Source organism: Oryctolagus cuniculus, chromosome 2 (assembly GCF_964237555.1).
Source record: "Oryctolagus cuniculus chromosome 2, mOryCun1.1, whole genome shotgun sequence".
Classification (NCBI taxonomy): Eukaryota; Metazoa; Chordata; class Mammalia; order Lagomorpha; family Leporidae; genus Oryctolagus; species Oryctolagus cuniculus.
The window spans coordinates 177,085,979-177,105,200 of record NC_091433.1 but is presented as its reverse complement, the minus strand read 5'-3'; the positions used below and the strand labels follow the sequence as shown (position 1 = coordinate 177,105,200).

General features: G+C 49.9%; 1 protein-coding gene across 19 annotated transcripts in view; it reads right to left on the bottom strand.

Annotated features, from left to right (window-relative positions):
- Nucleotides 1-18,730, bottom strand: part of DTNB (dystrobrevin beta) — a 252,848-nt gene extending 234,118 nt beyond the window's left edge. For 5 of the 19 annotated variants that reach the window (XM_051843163.2, XM_051843164.2, XM_051843166.2 and 2 more), the window contains exon 1: nucleotides 18,511-18,726. The gene's annotated coding sequence lies outside the window, so the exon portion shown is untranslated. Of the gene's footprint in view, nucleotides 1-18,440 lie in introns of all 19 variants that reach the window. The other 14 variants (XR_007918316.2, XR_007918317.2, XM_051843150.2 and 11 more) reach the window with 8 other exon arrangements.
- Between the last annotated feature and the right edge of the window lie 492 nt (nucleotides 18,731-19,222).

Below are 19,222 nucleotides of genomic sequence, written 5' to 3'. Positions count from 1 at the left end.
TTTCGAGGCCTCCCAATTCAGGATAACCAGAACCCCCCTACCACCCCCTTCACAGGCTCTAATTTCAAATCCTGCCATTTCCTTCCTCGGAATCACTCCCACATCCACCCTTTTTTCCCATTTCAACTGCCAAAATCTCTGTGACACTAATGCACAAATAAAACTCCAGGACCTCTGACCTCAGGACTTCCTAGCGCCGTATTCCTGCAGTTCCCCCATGCACACATGCAGAAATCCACTCGGGGCATTCACTCAGGCTTCTCCTGGATGGTTCCCTGGATGGTTCTCCTGCAGTGGTTCCGGGCACCACTGACTCAGGAGCTGCTCCTCACCCAAGTCACAGAACCAGAGGTCAGTCTCCATCCACACGCGTGCTGGCCAGGAGACGGTGAGCAGCGTTTCTTAACTTTAAAAGGGGTTCAGGCCGGCGCCGCGGCTCACTAGGCTAATCCTCCGCCTTGCGGCGCTGGCACACCAGGTTCTAGTCCCGATGGGGGAGCCGGATTCTGTCCCGGTTGCCCCTCTTCCAGGCCAGCTCTCTGCTGTGGCCAGGGAGTGCAGTGGAGGATGGCCCAGGTGCTTGGGCCCTGCACCCCATGGGAGACCAGGATAAGTACCTGGCTCCTGCCTTCAGATCAGCGCGGTGCACCAGCCGCAGCACACCAGCCGTGGCGGCCATTGGAGGGTGAACCAACGGCAAAGGAAGACCTTTCTCTCTGTCTCTCTCACTGTCCACTCTGCCTGTCAAAAAAAAAAGGGGGGGGGGGGGTTTCAACCTGGAACTTCCTGGAAGAGGCTGTTTAATGTTCTAGGCTCAAGGTCAAACTGAATGGACGAGTTTTTAAGTAAAATACCAGAAGTACAGTCCATGAAATGAAAAAGCATTAAGCTGTATTGGATCAAAATTAAGTGCTTTGCAACAGAAATCAGAACAATGGAAATCAGCAATAAACTAAAAGAAAACACTTTCAAAGCACACTTCTGGGGTGGGCTGGTGGCACAGCGTGAAACAGCCTCACGGGACACCTGCATTCCCCCATCAGAGTGCCTGGGACTGAGTCCCCTCTCTGCTTCCAATCCAGCTTCCGGGGAGGCTGATGATGACAGATGATGGCCCACGTACTTGGGTTCCTGCCACCCAGGTGGGAGACCCAGATGGAGTTCCTAGCTCCTGGTTTTGTCCTGGTCTAGTCCCCAGCTGTTGCAGGCATTCGAGGGAGTGAAACAGGGGATAGAAGATCTCTTAATATCTCTCTCACCCTCTCTCTCTGTTTCTATCATTTCTTCCTTCCTTCTTTCCTTCCCTTTCTCCTTCCCTCCTCGTCACTCTGCCTTTCGAATAAACAAATAAAACTTTATTTTAAAAAACTGATAAAAAGGGAGCCAGCACTGTGGTCCAGCAAGTTAAGCTGCTGCAAACAGTGACAGCATGCCCTATCAGAGTGTCATTCAAGTCCCAGCTCCCTACCAACGTTCCTGAGAAGGTACCAGATGATGACCCAAGTGCTCAGCCCCTGTCACCCATGTAGAAAACCCAAAGGAGTTCTTGGCTCCTGACTTCAGCCTGGCCATGTAGGGAGTGAACCAGCAGATGGAAACTCTGAAAGGCAGAGGAACAGGGAGAGGGAGAGACAAATAATAAATCCTTTCTCTAAAAAACATCTGATAAGAGACTTGTATTCATATTACACAAAGAACTCATAAAACTCAATAAGAAAACAGTCCAATTAAAACATGATCAAAAGATCTGAGAAGACTCTCACCAAAGAAGATGTACATATGGTAAATAAGCATATGAAACAATGTAGCAGGAAATTACAAATAAAAAAAAAAAAAAAAGACACTCACCAAGGAAGACCAGATCCTAGGCCATAAGCAAACATTAACAAATCCAAAAGAACTGAAATCATACAAAGTACATTATCTGACCGTAATGGGTTTAAGCTTGAACTGACAGAGAGAGACATAAATCAATGAAACCAAAAAGCTAGATCTTCGAAAAGATCAATAAAACTGATAAATCACTAGCAAGACAAAGAAAAAGAAGGGAGCATGAATTTCCAATATTGCTACTCAGGGAATATCACTACCTGTGAACATTCAAAGAAATACTGGGCCAGTGTTGTGGCACAGAGGATAAGCCACCACCTGCAACGCTGCCACCCAAGAGTCCCTCGTGCTCTACTTGGGCTCTAGCTCTCTGCTAATGCACCTGGGAAACCAGCAGAAGATGGCCTAAGTGCTTGGGCCCCTGCCACCCACATGGGAGACATGGATGAAGGTCCTGGTTCCCAGCCTTGGCCTGACCCCAGCCATTGTGGCCATTTGGGAAGCGAACCATTTGCCTTTCAAATAAATAAATAAATCTTAGTAAATAAAAAAACTATGAGGAAAAACAATTTTATTCTATACATATGACAAGTTACATAAAACTGATCAATGCCTCAAAAACCATAAATTACCATAACCAGCCAGAGCTGAAGCAGATAACCAGAATAACCCTTTAATTATTAAAGAAACTGGGGCCGGTGCTGTGGCGTAGTGGGTAGAGCCGTCCGCCTGCAGTGCCGGCATTGCATATGGGTGCCAGTTCATGTCCCAGCTGCTCCACTTCTGATCCAGCTCTCTGCTGTGGCCTGGGAAAGCAGTAGATGACCCAAGTCCTTGGGCCCCTGCACCCATGTGGGAGACCTGGAGGAAGCTCCTGGCTTCAGAATGGCACAGCTCTGGCTGTGGTGGCCAATTGCTGAGTGAACCAGTGGATGGAAGACCTTTCTCTCTCTCTGCCTCTCCTCCTCTCTAACTCTTTCAAATAAATAAATAAATAAAATCTTTAAAAAAAATAAAAAAAGAAAAGAAACTGGTTTGTAGTTTCACAAAGCCTTCTGTAATCAGAAATCTCCAGACTCAATTCTATAAGATCTCAAAAGAGATCCCTGTCATGAAGACAAAGAAACTCTCCCAACTCATTTCGTGGCCAGCGTTACCCCGCTGTCTACAAGAAAAGACAGACTGCCAGCCGCTGTTCATGAACATAGAGGCAAAGTCCTCTACCAAATACTAGCACATCAAATCCGTGACTGTATGAAAGCCACAGTAATGCCTTGCAGTACCAGCCCCAGGAGAGCAATGGCAATCCATGCACTCAGGGAGCGTCCAGAAAGAAACCCTCACACTGTCTACAACAGTGCCAAGGCAACTCCATGGGGAGCAGACAGACTTCTCGCCAAGCAGTGCTAGAATCCACCGCAGTGCACTCACACAAACTGTACTAGTTACAAGGGGCTGAGGACGTGTGTGCAGAAGCAGAATGAGAAGATGTGCATCTTCCGTTAACTTTTAAAGATCCCCTTATGGAACACTGTTCAGACACACAGAGAGGAACCCTGAAAATATGTATAAATTACAGAAGACAAAAAGAGGCACTTCACAAAAGTCATGGCACAGTGCCGGCACCCCATAGGGGTGCAGGTTCAAGTCCCAGCCATTCCACTTCTGATCCAACTCCCTAATGGCCTGGAAGAGCAGCAGAGCCTGGCCCAAGTACTTGGGTCCCAGCCCTGGCCGTTGTGACCACTTGGGGAGTGAAACCAGTAGATGGAAGATCTCTCTCACTCTATAACTCTGCCTTTGAAATTAAAAAATTTAAAAAAAAATTTAAAAAGGTCACAAAAGGCCACATACGGTATGATTCCAATTCCGTGAAATGGCCAGAATGAGCAAATCCAGTGATTTTCAGCCTGGGGCCAAAGGAGACCAGCGAGCACTGCTAATGGGCACAGGGCTTCTTAGCCTGGCTGAGGAAGGTGTTGTAGAATCACACAGCAGCTGCACGATTCCCTTCGTGTACCAAAACCACGGAAGTGTAAGGAGAACTAATGGGCTTTGGGAAGTCCATCTCACGTACACACACACAAGTGTGTGAGGCTTTGGGAGGGTGTCCCCCCGTGCACTGCTGGCATGCACCCTGCTGCGTGCTGCTGTTCACTCGTCTCGACCGCCACACAATTTCATACACTCCGTGTCAGTCGTCTGCTCTCCCACGGATGAAAATCTGGGTGCTTTCCAAGCTCTGTTTTTTTTTTTTTTTTTTTTTTTTTACCCTCCAGCGAATGGGGTTGCCACAAGCACTCTTGTACCTGTCTCTAGCTACGCTGGGCCAGAGTTTATCTTGGGTGTACCCCTGAATGAGGAATTGCCAAGTGTTTTTCTCAAGTTCACCCACACACATTCTTGTCAGCGAGGCATCGGGGAGCCTGTGGGTCACATCCCCGGCAGCACCCAGCCTGTCAGACTTTCCCAACCTTGCCAACAGTGTGAGCATCAGCTCATTGTGACCCTGACTCCTCTTCCTCGGAGCACTAGTGAAGATGCTCACCTCTGCATATGCTTCGTGGCCATACGTAGTTTCTTTCTTTTTTTCTTTTTTTTTTTTTTTTTTTTGACAGGCAGAGTGGAGAGTGAGAGAGACAGACAGAGAGAAAGGTCTTCCTTTTCCGTTGGTTCACCCCGCGATGGCCACCGCGGCTGGCAGCACCGCGCTGATCTGAAGCCAGGAGCCAGCTGCTTCTCCTGGTCTCCCATGCAGGTGCAGGGCCCAAGCACTTGGGCCATCCTCCACTGCACTCCCGGGCCACAGCAGAGAGCTGGACTGGAAAAGGGGCACAGACCCACGCCCCAACCAGGACTAGAACCCAGGATGCTGGCGCCGCAGGCGGAGGATTAGCCTAGTGAGCCGTGGCACCAGCCCTTACGTAGTTTAATTAGTGATTGATGCCACTTAGAATTACGTTTTTGTTACACTTGTTTAAAGTATCTTTTTATTTCAATACAAAGAAGAATTTTCTAAGCAAAATCCAAAAGCACAAAGAAAACTAAAACTGATAAATTAGGCTACATTTTTTTCCTTAAAGGTTTATTTATTTATTTGAAAGGCAGAGTTTATAGAGATACGGAGGGAGAGACAGAGAGAGAGGTCTTCCATTCACTGGTTCACTCCCCAAATGGCTAGAGCTGGGCCAATCCAAAGCCAGAAGCCACAAGCTTCTTCCTGGTCACCCACATGGGCGCAGGGACTCAAGCACTTGGGCCATCTTCTGCTGCTTTCCCAGGCAAATCAACAAGGAGCTGGATCAGAAGTGGAGCAGCCAGGTCTGGAACCAGCACCCATATGGGATGCCAGCATTGCAGGTGGTGGCTTTATCTGCTATGCTACAATGCCAGCCCCAGCTACATTTCTTTAAAAATAAAATTTATGTATCCAAAAACCCACTGGAAAACCCATGGAATGGAAGAATAGGTCTGTAATTCATATAACCAAATGACTAGTACCCAAGATATACTCATACATGGCACTTGTACAAATGGGTAAGAAAAACTGACATTAAGATGTGAGCTGGCAATTCATGCGAGAGGCAAAACAAATGGAAATCAAGCATGTACAAAGTCGCACATGATCTCAGTGGTTTAAACTGCTGCCTGTGACACCAGCATCCCATATGGGTGCCTGTTCGATTTCCAGCTGCTCCACATCCAATCTGGCTCCCTGCTAATGCACCTGGGAAAGCAGCAGCAGATGGCCCAAGTGCTTAGGCCCCTACCATCCATGTGGGAAACCTGGTGGAGCTCTTGGCTCCTGCCTTCGGCCTGGCCTAGCACTGGCCACTGAGTCATTTGAGAAGTGAACCAACAGCTGGAAGGTCTCTCTTGCTCTGTCTCTCCCTCTCTTATTCTGCCTTTCAAATAAATAAATAGGGACCTGCATTGTGGCTTAAGGGGTTAAGCCACCACTTACAATGCTATCATCCCATATGGGTGCCAGTTTGAGTCTCGGCTGCTCCATGTCCAATCCGGCTCCCTGCTAATGCACCTGGGAAAGCAGCAACAGATGACCCAAATACTTGGACCCCTACAGCCATGTGGGAGACCCCGAAGAAGCTCCCAGCTCCTGGCTTCGGCCTGACCCAGTTCTGGCCGTTGCAGTCACTTAGGGAGTGAACCAGATGAAGAGCTCTCTCTCTCTCTCTAACTCTGCCTTTCAAATAATTTTTTAAAAACTCTAATAAAATAAGAATAGATAAGTCCTAAAAAAAGACTTAATATAGCATATAGCAATGAGCATTCACAGGGAGCATGGAAAACTCTTAAGCACTCCAGGAGTTTACCACACAAGTCAGGACCAGTGGTTGCTTTGGCAGGGAAGGAAGGGGTAATGACTGGGACAGGGCACATGCAGGGCTGGCAAAACAAAATCCTACTTTTTCTCTCTCTTTTTTTTTTTTTAAGATTCATTTATTTATTTGAAAGTTAGAGTTACACAGAGAGAGAAGGAGAGGCAGAGAGAGAGAGAGGTCTTCCATCCACTGGTTCACTCCCTAATTGGCTGCAATGGCCAGAGCTGCACCGATCCGAAGCCAGGAGCCAGGGCCCAAGGGCTCAGGCCATCTTCTACTGCTTTCCCAGGCCATAGCAGAGAGCTGGATGGGAAGTAGAGCAGCCAGGACTTGGACTGGTGCCCACATGGGATGCCAGCACTGCAGGTGGCTTTACCTTGTACGCCACAGCGCCAGCCCCTACTTCTTCACTTGCTTACTGACAGCGGGGTGCTTCCTGTATTGGTATCCATTTTATTTTGCAACAAAAAGTTCATGAAAGCATAAAAATTTACTCACACACCCATCAGATGGGAGAAAAACCAGGTCTGAAAACAGCATTTATATTGGCAAAAATATGAAGCAACCTATCATCAGCAACAGCTGATGAACGTATAAATAAATGTAACCACTTTGAAAAGCAGAGGCAATATCTTGTAAAGTTAAAAACGTGGGTGTTCACATGAGAGACCAGAAGCACCTGGCTCCTGGCTTCGGATCAGCACGGTGTGCCAGCCGCAGCGTGCTGGTGAGCCAGCCGCAGGGTCAGTGGGTAAAGCAGCCATCTGCAATGCCTGCATCCCATATGGCCACCGGTTCATGTCCCTGCTGCTCCACTTCCCATCCAGCTCCCTGCTAATGGCCTGGGAAAACAGCGTAGGAGGGCCCAAGCACTTGGGCTTGGGTACCCATGTGGGAGAACTAGAAGAAGTTCCTGGCTTTTGACTTCGGCCTAACACAGCCCTAGCCATTGTGGCCATCTGGAGAGTAAACCAGCAATGGAAGATTCTCATTCCCCCCTCCTCTCTGACTTTGGCTTTCAATAGTATTGTTTGCAAACATAAAATCAGAAACAGAATGGGAAAATAAAATTATTGTACAGTCAATCACACAGAATATTATACAGCAGAGCTATTTAAGAGAGATCAATTTCACAATGTTATGTGGGAAAAAAAAAAAACACTACACAAGAGTAAGATAAAACTATACCACCTAAACAGAGCTCAGAAACATACACGTTAATGTAAGAAGACAGAGACGTACGGAAACACCACAGTAGGGGCAAGTCCAACCTAGGTGCTGCTCTCGTCAGCCTAGCCTGGCCCTGAGTACAAAATACGACCTATGAATTTGCATATATGTAGCGAAAGTATGAAGAAGCATAGGGGAATGACAACCACCAAGCGCAGAGGGCCGATTCTGCAGAGGAATGCCAGCGCTATCGGCTTAGACAGGGTTCTGGGTGTACTCTACTATTGTTTGCACCTTATACCTGGATGTCCTATTTCATTATAAACCGTGAAGTCATCTACTCTGAGTATACTCTCTGGTTCACCTTTTCTTTAGTGGCTGAGTGGAGGCAGTTCTCCATATTTTTTAAGATCGTGATTTATTTTATTTATTTAAGAGACAGACATAGACACCCACTAGTTCACTCCTCAAATGGCCAACGGTGAAAGCCAGGCCAGGACAAAGCCAGAGGCCAGGAACAAGGCACACACAAGCAGGAAACTGGAATTGGAAGCAGAGCCAGGATTCAAATCCAAGCATTCCAGAGCTACAGAGAGGTAGAGGCAGAGGCAGAGGCAGACGCAGAGGCAGAGAGATCTTCCATTGCTGGTTCACTCTCCAAATGGCCACAAGGGCCAGAGCTACACCGACCTGAAGCCAGGAGCCAGCAGTCTCCCAGATCTCCCATGAGGTACAGGGGCCCAAGGACTTGGGCCATCTTCTACTGCTTTCCCAGGCCATAGCGGAAAGCAGGTTGCAAGTAGAGCAGCCAGGTCTTAAACCAGTGCCCACATGGGATGCCAACACTGCAGGGATAGCTATACCTACTACAGCACAGCATTGGCCCCGAACCCAGGCATTCTGATATGGGATGCAGGCATCTTACCCATCTCATCAAACACCCAATCCCATAATCGTGTATTCATAATCCTTATTTTCCATGAGCCTTCTGACTCATCATATAATCTGAATGACCAACCACTAAGCCAGGCACAGTTCATGAACTACGATGGGTCACATTACTGACCCCTCCAGGTGGAGGCACCCCCACTCTCATAGGCTCCTGACATATATCAGACACACACTTGCAGTAAAGCATCAGTCTGTGGGTTAAACATTAGTAAAACTTGACTTGGAGGCTACTGTGCTTTAAAAAAAAAAAAAAACAAAAAAACAAAAAACAAAAACAGAGTGAGGAGACAGGACTGAGTTAGGCTTGAGGGGTTACGAGGATTATGGACATGAGCACTGGACAAGGAAGTGCTGAGGTCACAAGGCCAGTCATCTGGGGAGCTGGCCAAGGATCTGACTCCACAGCCCGTCTCTTCCCACTGAGCCACACTGCCTCTGCAGGCCAACACAAATAGGAGCAGGCAAAGAACTTCATTCCCCAGCTGGTGCTGAATCAGACCTCAGGCCAGGCCCCTGTTTTCTTCTAGGAAGACAGTGTGTGGTCCAGACCCGAGCTCCGTCTGCAGGCAGAGACAACAGGAAAGGCAGAGGCAGCTGGGCAGTGGTCCACACAGCCTCTGCTGCCACCTTCCTTCATTGCCCTTCAGTCCCTGAACCACCACCCCAGCCCTCAGCGACACCAACTCCTCCCGGTACCCAGAGCTCTGTGCAAAGTCATCGCCTCCCAGCAAGCCCCTGTGACTCTTTCTCCATATGTCCCTGTAACGAAGGAGCCGTGGTGCCTGAGATTGTCATTTTGTAAGTACTCAGCCTGAACCAGCCAACTTTCTTGACAGAGAGCTAACTTCCTTATTTCAGAAAAATGGTCAAATATCTTCCATCTAATACTTTCCTGTTTTCAGATGGGGAAAAAATGCCAAGGAAAATCAATATTCATAAATCCTACAGATCAGATCAGTTTTTCTTTTCTTTTCCTTTTTTTTTTTTTTTTAAGATTTTACCTAGGACGGCGCCACGGCTCACTTGGCTAATCCTCCACCTGTGGCGCCGACACCCCAGGTTCTAGTCCCAGTTGCTCCTCTTCCAGTCCAGCTCTCTGCTGTGGCCCGGGAAGGCAGTGGAGGATGGCCCAAGTGCTTGGGCCCTGCACCCCGCATGGGAGACCAGGAGGAAGCACCTGGCTCCTGGCTCCTGATCGGCACAGCGCGCCAGCCGCAAGAGCCATTTGGGGGGTGAACCAACAGAAAAAGGAAGACCTTTCTCTCTGTCTAACTCTGCCTGTCAAAAAAAAAAAAAAAAAAAAAAAAAAGATTTCACCTATTTATTTGAGAAGCAGAGTTAGAGAGAGAGAAAGAGAAAGAAAGATCTTCCATCCGCTGTGTCACTCCCCAAATGGCTAAAAAAAACAGCCAGAGCTGGCCAATCCAAAGCCAGGAGCTGAGAGCTTCTTTTGGGTCTCCCACACAGGTACAGGGGTTCAAGGACTTGGGCCATCTTCTGCTGCTTTCCCAGGTGCATTAGCAGGGAGCTGGATTGGAAATGAACCAGCCGGGACATGAACCAGCAAATCCAGCCACAGACGGAGGCTTAGTCTACTACGTACACCACTGTGTCAGCCCATGGATCTGCTTTTTACAAACCTGAGTGCACCCTCACGGTTCCAACAGGAAACATTACATTAGACTACCTGCACACCACAGCTGCAGCAGGCCCTAGAGAGCAAATACAAGCCCCGAGGGCTGTAGTGGTGATCAAATAAACCATGTCAAACACTTAGCACAGTGCTTTGCATGAAATAAGACCTGATCAATGTTAACTACTGATATTAATATAAACTATTTTATTCTAGCATGAGCATAGAATATAGAGCAGTGTTTGATTATAACAAACACAGTGACAATGATATTTGGTCCAAATCTGATTACTGTAGCATGTTGGTCATCTTTTAACTCATATTTAATGATGACATACAAGAATTCAAGATAAATATGTGTTCTTTAAAGGTTTCTTTGTTTTTAAAAAATGCATTGACAACTGACAGACTATTTTCTCAGTTATCTACAATTCAGAAAACACATTAAAGAAAAAAGGTGATAATTTCAATAAATGACCCCATAAAGTCATCAGTAAGAGTTGTGGCACATCAGATTAAGCCGCCTCCTGCAACACTGGCATCCCAAATGAGCTCTGGTTCAAATCTCAGCTGCTCCACTTCTGATTCAGCTCCCTGCTAAAGTGCCTGGGAAAGCAGCGGAGGACGGCTCAAGTATGTGCTGCCCATGTAGGAGACCCGGATGGAGCTCCAGGTTCATGGCTTCAGCCTGGCCCTGCCCCAGCTGTCGTGGCCATTTGGGGAGTGAACCAGCAGATAGATGAGTGCTCTCTGCTTTCGTGTCTCTCCCTCTCTCACTGTAACTCTGCCTTTGAAATAAATGTCTTTTAATAAAATAAATTAATTAAACTCAACATCCAATTAAAAATACAAACCAAAAACAGAAGGAAACTTCCTTAAACTGATGAAACTTTTTTTTGAAAGATTTATTTATTTATTTATTTGAAAGAGTTACACAGAGAGAGAAGGAAAGGCAGAGAGAAAGGTCTTCTATCTGCTGGTTCACTCCCCAAATGGCCGCAATGGCTGGAGCTGCAACGACCCAAGGCCAGGAGCCAGGAGCTTCTGGGTCTCCCATGCAGGTGCAGGGGCCCAAGGACCTGGGCCATCTTCTACTGCTTTCCCAGGCCATAACAGAGAGCTGAATGGGAAGTGGAGCAGCTGGGACTCGAACTGGCACCCATATGGGGTGCTGAAACTGCAGGTGGCAGCTTTACCCTCTATGCCACAGTGCCAGCCCCCTTACAAAACATATCAATGAGAAAACCTCAGTACACATCCTACCTAGAAAAGTGTGAACACAGAATCACTTTGTAGCACAGCAAGCTAAGCCACTGCCTGCAATGCCAGCATCCCACATGGGCACAGGTTCAAGTCCTGGCTGCTCTGTTTCCAATTTAGCTCCCTGCTGAATGCCTAGGAAAGCAGGAGAGGATGGCCCAAGGGCATGGACACATACCAGCCACGTGGGAGACACAGAAGGAGCTCTGGGCTCCTGTCTTTGGCCTGGACCAGCCCTAGATGTTGTAGTCATTTGGGGAGTGAACCAGAAAATGGAAAATATCTCTACAACTCTGCCTTCCAAATAATACATTTTTTAAAAAAATAGAAACATGATCAAGAACTGCATCAAGACACAGACTGTCAGTTGAACTAAGTTAGTTCAAAGGGCAGGATCCCTGGCCCACAATTACCACACCTGGTTCTCCCTGGGGTCCAACAGGTCAGGTGAAGCACCTCAGTGAAGGATGAATAGACACAAGAGAAACAAAATCAAAATGAGTCTGTAGCCAGTGCTGCGGCATTGCAGGTAAAGCTACCACCTGCAGTGCCAGCATCCCATATGGGGCACCGGTTCAAGTCCAGGCTGCTCCACTTCCAATCCAGCTCTCTGTTATGGCCTGGGAAAGCAATAAAAGATGGCCCAAGTCCTTGGGCCCCTGCACCCACGTGGGAGACCTAAAAAAAGCTCCTGGCTCCTGGCTTCAGATGGACACAGCTCCAGTCATTGCGGCCAACTAGGGAGTAAACCAGCAGATGGAAGACCTCTCTCTGCCTCTCTTTCTCTCTGTGTTTAACTCTTTCAACTAAATAAATAAACCTTTAAAAAAAAAAAAAAGAGTCTGTAGACCAAAATTTCAAAACGCATGAAGAGATACGCTAAGACAGCCAGCCAACAAAAGCAACAATTAAATATAAATTCACTCCAGATGAAGTTTAATTAATAACAATCTGACCAAGGCTTTTTTTATAAATACATTCAGGATGCTTGGAGATGCATTTTATAAATTACTAGAAATGCAAAATGATAGGGTTTGGAAGACAGTTTAGCAGTTTTCTACAAAGTATATTCTTACCATCTGATCTCGGCTCCCAGATATTTACCCAAGTGAGTTAACTGTCCAGGGGCCGGTGCTGTGGCACAGTAGGCTAAGCCTTCACTTGCAGTGGGTACCCATATGGGTATCCCAGCTGCTCTTCTTAGACCCAGCTCTCTGCTAATGGCCTGGGAAAAGCAGCGGAAGATGGCCCAAGTGCCTGGGCTGCAGCCGCCCACCTAGGAAACCCAGAAGTAGCTCCTGGCTTTGGCCTGGCCCAGCCCTGGCCATTGCAGCCATCTGAGGAGTGAATCAGCAGATGGAAGATCTCTTTCTCTTTCTCTCTCTCTCTTCTCTCTGTAATTCTTTCAAATAAATAAATAAATCTTTTAAAAAGCATTCTGTCCAGGGGCAGGTATCTAGTATAGCAGTTGGAACACCCACATTCCGTATCAGAGTACCTGGGTTCAAGTCCCAGCGCCTCTCTCAATTCCAGCTTCCTTCCTTGGAAGCCAGCAGGTGATGGCTCAACTATGTGGTTCCCTGTCACCCATGTGAGAGACCTGAACTGAGTTTCCAGTTCCAGGCTCCTGGCCCGTTCCCAGCTGTCTGCAGGCATTTGAGAGTGAAACAACCAATGAGATGTATCTCCCTCCCTTCTTCTCCCCCGCCCCATGTATCTCCCTCCTTCCTTCTCCTCTCTCACTGTGTGCGTGTGTGTGTGTATGTGTGTACATGCCTATCTTTCAAATAAAATTAGTGTTTTAAAAAATGATGTCTATACAAAACCCTACAGCTTTATTCAAATTGCCAAAAACTACATGTAACCAAGGTATCTTTCAACAGCTGAACAAACAAGCACCATGGAAGTTCAGCACAATCTTATTCAGCACTAAAAAGAAATGAGCTAGTTAACCACAAAGACATGGAGGAAACTAAGTGGACATTGCTAAGCAAAAGAGGCCGGTCTGAGAAGGCAGCTACTACGTGATTCCAACTCTAAGACATTCTGGAAAAGACAGAACTATGGAGACAGCAAAAGGATCAGTGGTCATCAGGGGCTTAGAATGAGGGAGGGGAGAATAAATGGGGTAGCAAGCAGGATTCTCAGGGCAGTGAAATTATACTGCAGGTAACGTAATACAATCACATGCAGTATCATGTAGTATTGCTGACCCATATTATGAAATTGTCAAAATCCACAGGACTATGGAGCCAAAGCCGTGTGCAGCAAGTAAAGCCACTGCCTGTGAGTGAACCAGCTGAGGAAGGTCTTTGTCTTTCCTTCTCCCTCTGTAAACCTGACTTTTCAAATAAGTTTAAATCTTAAAAAAAAAAAAAAAAAGATGTATTTGTTTATTTGAAAGTCAATTACACAGAGAGGAGAGACAGAGAGACAGAGAGACAGAGACAGAGAGAGAGAGAGAGAGAGAGGTCTTCCATCTGCTGGTTCACTCCCCAGTTGGTCATAACAGCTGGAGCTGCACCGATCCAAAGTCAGGAGCCAGGAGCTTCTTCCAGGTTACCCACACAGGTGTAGAGGCCCAAGGACTTGGGCCATCTTCTGCTTTCCATGCCATAGCAGAGAGCTGGATCAGAAGTGGAGCAACCGGGACCCAAAACAGCGCCCATATGTGATGCCGGCACTTCAAGCGGCAGCTTTACCGGCTATGCCACAGCACCAGCCCCTAAATACATAAATTCTAAAAAAAAAAAAAAAAAAAAAAAAAAAAAAATCCATGATACTGTACAACACACAGAGTGAACCCTAATGGAAGTTATGAGGTTTCCTTAGTAATAATGTATCACATCCAGTGGTTCATCAATTGTAACAAATGTATCACACTGATGCAAGATGTTAATATGAGAAACCACATAGGAAAGAGGAGATGCACAGAAACTTTGTTCTGCCCAGCCATTCTAATCAAAGTTGTACTGACACATTCTTATTCACTTATGCACATTGCTTTTTTTTAATTTAATTTTATTTTTTGACAGGCAGAGTGGACAGTGAGAGAGAGAGAGAGAGAGAGAGAGAAAGGTCTTCCTTTTGCCATTGGTTCACCCTCCAATGGCCCTCGCGGCTGGCGCGCTGCAACCGGCGCACCGCGCTGATCCGATGGCAGGAGCCAGGTACTTCTCCTGGTCTCCCATGGGGTGCAGGGCCCAAGCACCTGGGCCATCCTCCACTGCACTCCCTGGCCACAGCAGAGAACTGGCCTGGAAGAGAGGCAACCGGGACAGAATCCGGCACCCCGACCGGGACTAGAACCCGGTGTGCCGGCGCCGCTAGGCGGAGGATTAGCCTAATGAGCCGCGGCGCCGGCCGCATATTGCTTTTAAAAATAGTTCATTGACAATTCTGAGTATATAAACAAAAGTAATGAAGGCAGAGACTCAGGGGCTGGAGTTGTGGTAAGGAGGTAAAGCTACTGCCTCTGCTCCACGCTAATGGCCTGGAAAAAGCAGCACTAGATGGCCCAAATGCTTGGGCCCCTACACACATGGGAAAACTGAAGAAGCCTGGCTCCTGGCTTTGGTCTGGCTCTGCCCTGGCCATTTTAGCCATATGGGAGTGAACCAGCAGATGGAGGACACATCTCTCTCTTTCTCTCTCCCTCTTTCTCTGTAGCTCCTTCCAAATAAATAAAATGAATCTTTTAAAAAGAAAGAGACTTAAACAGCTATATACCAAGTTTCAAAGCAGCATTATTCACAATAGCCAGAGGGTGCAAACAACCCAAATGCCCATCAATGGGTGAATGATTAAGCAAAATGTGGTGCACACATGCAACGGAATACTACTCAGCCCTGAAAAATGAAATGGTGACATATGCTACAATAGGTACAAAGTAAGTGAAATAAACCAAACACAAAGCGACAAATATCATATGATTCCACTTATATTGAGGTACACAGAATAGATTCCTAGAGACAGAAAGTAGAACGGTGGCTAGCAGAGGCCATGGAAAGAGGGGAACGGGGAACTCTTGTTTAATGGGTACAGAGTTTCAATAAGATAAACAAGTTCTGGAGACTGATGATGCTGCTGACTGCACAACAGCTGAATGTAGCTGATGCCGCAGAACTGCACACATAAACCAGGTAAGGGTGCGGTGGCACCGTGGTGCAGTGGGTTAATTGCTGCACCACTTCATTGTGCTGGCAGCCTATAATGAAGCACCAGCTGGGTTCCAGTCGCCCTGCTTTCAATCCCGCTCCCTGCTAATATGCCTGGGAAGGCAGCAGAAGACAGCCCAAGTGCCTGAGACCCTGACACCAACATGGGGGACCAGGCTGGAGTTCCTAGCTCCTGGCTCCAGGGTGGGCCAGACCAGCCATTTGGGGAGTGAACCAGAGGATGGAAGACCTCCCTCTGTCTGTCCCTCCTCTGTCATCCTGCCTTTGAAACGAGTAAATCACTTGGAAAAAAAAGAAAGTTGAAATGGTGAGGTTTCGCCGGCGCCGCGGCTCACTAGGCTAATCCTCCACCTAGCGGCGCCGGCACACCGGGTTCTAGTCCCGGTTGGGGCGCCGGATTCTGTCCCGGTTGCCCCTCTTCCAGGCCAGCTCTCTGCTGTGGCCAGGGAGTGCAGTGGAGGATGGCCCAGGTGCTTGGGCCCTGCACCCCATGGGAGACCAGGATAAGCACCTGGCTCCTGTCATCGGATCAGCGCGGTGCGCCGGCCGTAGCGCGCCGGCTGCGGCGGCAATTGGAGGGTGAACCAACGGCAAAGGAAGACCTTTCTCTCTGTCTCTCTCTCTGTCCATTCTGCCTGTCAAAAAAAAAAAAGAAAAAGAAAAAGAAATGGTGAGGTTTATGTAGATTTTTTTGTCATAAAAAATGGAGGGGCTAGCACTATGGTGTGGCAGGTAAAGCTGCCACCTGCAGTGCTGGCATCCCATATGGGCTCTGGTTTGAGTCCCAGCTGCTCCACTTCTGATCCAGCTCTCTGCTGTGGCCTGGGAAAGCAGTACAAGATGGCCCAAGTCCTTGGGCCCCTGCACCTGTGTGGGAGACTCAGAAGAAGCTCCTAGCTCCTACCTTCAGATCGGCACAGTTCCGGCCGTTGCTGCCACCAGAGGAGTGAACCAGCAGATGGAAGACCTCTCTCTCTGCCTCTGCCTCTCTATAATTCTGCCTCTCAAACAAAGAAATAAATCTTTGAATTAAAAAAAAAAAAAAAAGGAAAAGGTACAGAAAAGCTGGTTAGCCAAACTGGAAAGCAAATTATGTTTCAACATTATACCCCACATAGAAATAGATTCCATTTGAAAAGCGAAACTTTTTAAAACTCTTAGAAGAAAATACAGGAATACACAATTCATACTCTGAGGCAGAGAAAGGTTTCTTAAACTAGACCCACACACTCAAAAGACAAGCCATTTAAAGGAAATCCTCCATGAATATCACATTAAAACTTAAAACGCCTGGAAAGGGAAAGCCAAGCAGGATGCATCGGCCAAAGGTTCCAATCCAAAGCAGCCTAAGTGTTCCTGGTGAAAGAAGGGCACAGACTGACTTCACACTACACAGAGCAGCGAGAAATCAACGGGCCACAGTCCGGAGCAGCAGCCTGGTAAACCTCCATCCACTGCCATCTGAAATGTGGACCCCTGCGACCCAGCATTTCTCTTTCATTCACAGCCACAACGGTCACTGACGCAAAAACGATTAATAAATTGCACTTCTGTGCAAGACCCGAAGGCAAGCGGGAAGACACGAGGCCATGGAGACACTCAGAAGACCCCTAACACTCCACCATGGGAAAGTCTCAAAAACATGCTCTCAGTGGAAAACAAGTCGCAAAACGACGGGAGCACCAGGATGTCATTAGGGCAGGGGAGAGAGCGCATGTTCTCTGTAGTGCCCGTGTGTGCGTGAAAACGCAGAGAAAGATCTGGAAGAACCACACCAGACAGTGGGCTCTGTGGAGAAAGGACTCGCCGGGGGCCTCCTATTCCGCCTGTGCAGGTGTGCGTCCCAGCCACAGCACCCCACGCGCGGCACACACTGCGGGGGCTGCCTGCACGGGAACCGCAGCCCGAAGCCTGGCAGCACGCAGCTGGCACAAGCAGACGCCGAGGCTCCGCGCTTGTGTAATCAGAAGTAAGGGAAAAGGGGGAGGGAGGGGCTGCAGAGCCGCAGGAGGCAACTCTCCGGGGAGCTGGAAATTTCCATACCTTGCCCGGGACAGCGGCTACAAAGTGCCTATGGTTTTCCAAATATCCAAGTGTACACGAAGAATGCGCCTTTTATCATATATATGCAAACTGTACATCGGCAAAGTTAATTTTAAAATAAATGCATCCATAAGATAAGATACAGTCAGGAAAGTCTGGAAGAAGGTGCCCAGAATTGCAGAAATGAGGCGCCCCAAAACAAGAACTCGCCGACACCTGCCGGCTGCCCCTTAAGTTCAAAGGCCCTCCAGGAAAAAGAGGGAGCCCTCTGCAAGGCTGACCACCCTATTTTTTATATAAGGAAACAAGCAAAGACGCAAATTAAAAGGCAAGTTGAAATTCTATTGGTTCGAAGTCTCATTTCCCACCGTGAGCAGAAATCCTGTGCGCGGCACAGCAGACACCAAGAGCCGAGCCCCCGCCGGCACGACCCCCTCCCGGGCAACTCCGCTCTGCAACCCGGGAGCCCAAAGACCAGGCTGGAGGTGACGGGTCCAAACCGCGGCCGAGGGCGGGACCGCAGGGACCCCCACCCCCCAGCCGAGGTCCCAGGACCAGGGCGAGTCCCCAGCACGCGCCAGCCCGCGCCGCCGCCGGGGACGCGCCCGGGCCCACACCGAGCGCTCGGGGGACGCCCCCTGCCCCCGGCCCCCGGCCCGACCCAGCGCCCGGGGCTGCCTCGGCGGACAGAGTCGGGGGCGGCCGCGGGTCTGCGCTCGCGTCGGGAAGCAGGGGAACTTCCTTTCTCTTCCCAAGTCTGCCGGACCCGCTCCTGCCCTCGACGCGGGACCCTCGGGATGCCCCCGCAGCCCCGCCGCGCGCCGCCCGGCCCTTCCCGCCGCACTCCGCAAGCCGCCGCGCGCGCGGCTCCGACCAGTCCGGACCCGGGGCGCGGGGCGCCCGCCGCTTTGTGTCGCGCCCGCAGCCCCCGCGCAGGCCCGGGCCGGCAGGTTCTCGCCGAGGCGCCTCAGGGAGCAGGGCGTGCGGGAAGCGGCGAGGAAGCCTCCCTCCGCCCGGGCCTGCCCGCCTCACCTGCCTCGCCCGGCACCCGCCTCAGCGCCCCTCCCCGGCCGGGCCGCCGCAGCCGCCGCGGGCTCCCCACCTGGCTCGAAGCTGGGGGCGTCGGCGAGGGCCCGCGCGGCCGCAGCCTCCTCCGCGTCTCCTGCCCGGCCCCCCTCGCCTGAGACTGCGGCAGCGGCGGCGGCGGCGGCTGCTGTTCAGGCCCCGGAGCCGCCCCCGCGGCGGACGTCCTCCGCGCCGGCCCGCGCCGCCTCCTGCCCGGCACGCGCAGCGAGCCCGCCCCCGGCGCGAGGGCGAGGGCGAGGGCGAGGGCGAGGGCGCGAGGCGCAGGGGCGGGCGCGCGCCGCCGGGGAGCGCGCGGGCGGAGGCGGGGCTTCCGCCGCGCGGGCGGGCGGGGGCGGGGCGAGTTCCCGCCCCCGCCCCGCCCCGTCCGGAACCGAGCGGCGAGCGCGCGCGAGCACTGGAGCGGGGCTGGTTGGGGGCCGCGGCTCGGAGCTGGCTGCTGCGCACGGGCATCCTAGGCGTCGCAGCTCTGTGGAGCAGGGGGCGGGAGAGGGCGTGTGGTGTGAGGGTCTCCGCTGCCGCCCTGAGCTCGCCTGGCGCCCGCCCCTCCCTCTGCAGCCGCGAAGGGACCGGCCACCCGCAACTAAGGGACGCGAGCGCAAACGCCGGGTTCATAAAGAACTGTGGGAGTTTTTTCTTTTTTTTAAGATGCATTTATTTGAAAGTTGCAGAGAGCAAGAGAGAGTCTTCCACCCGCTGGTTCACTCCCCAGATGGTCGCAAGGGGCTGGG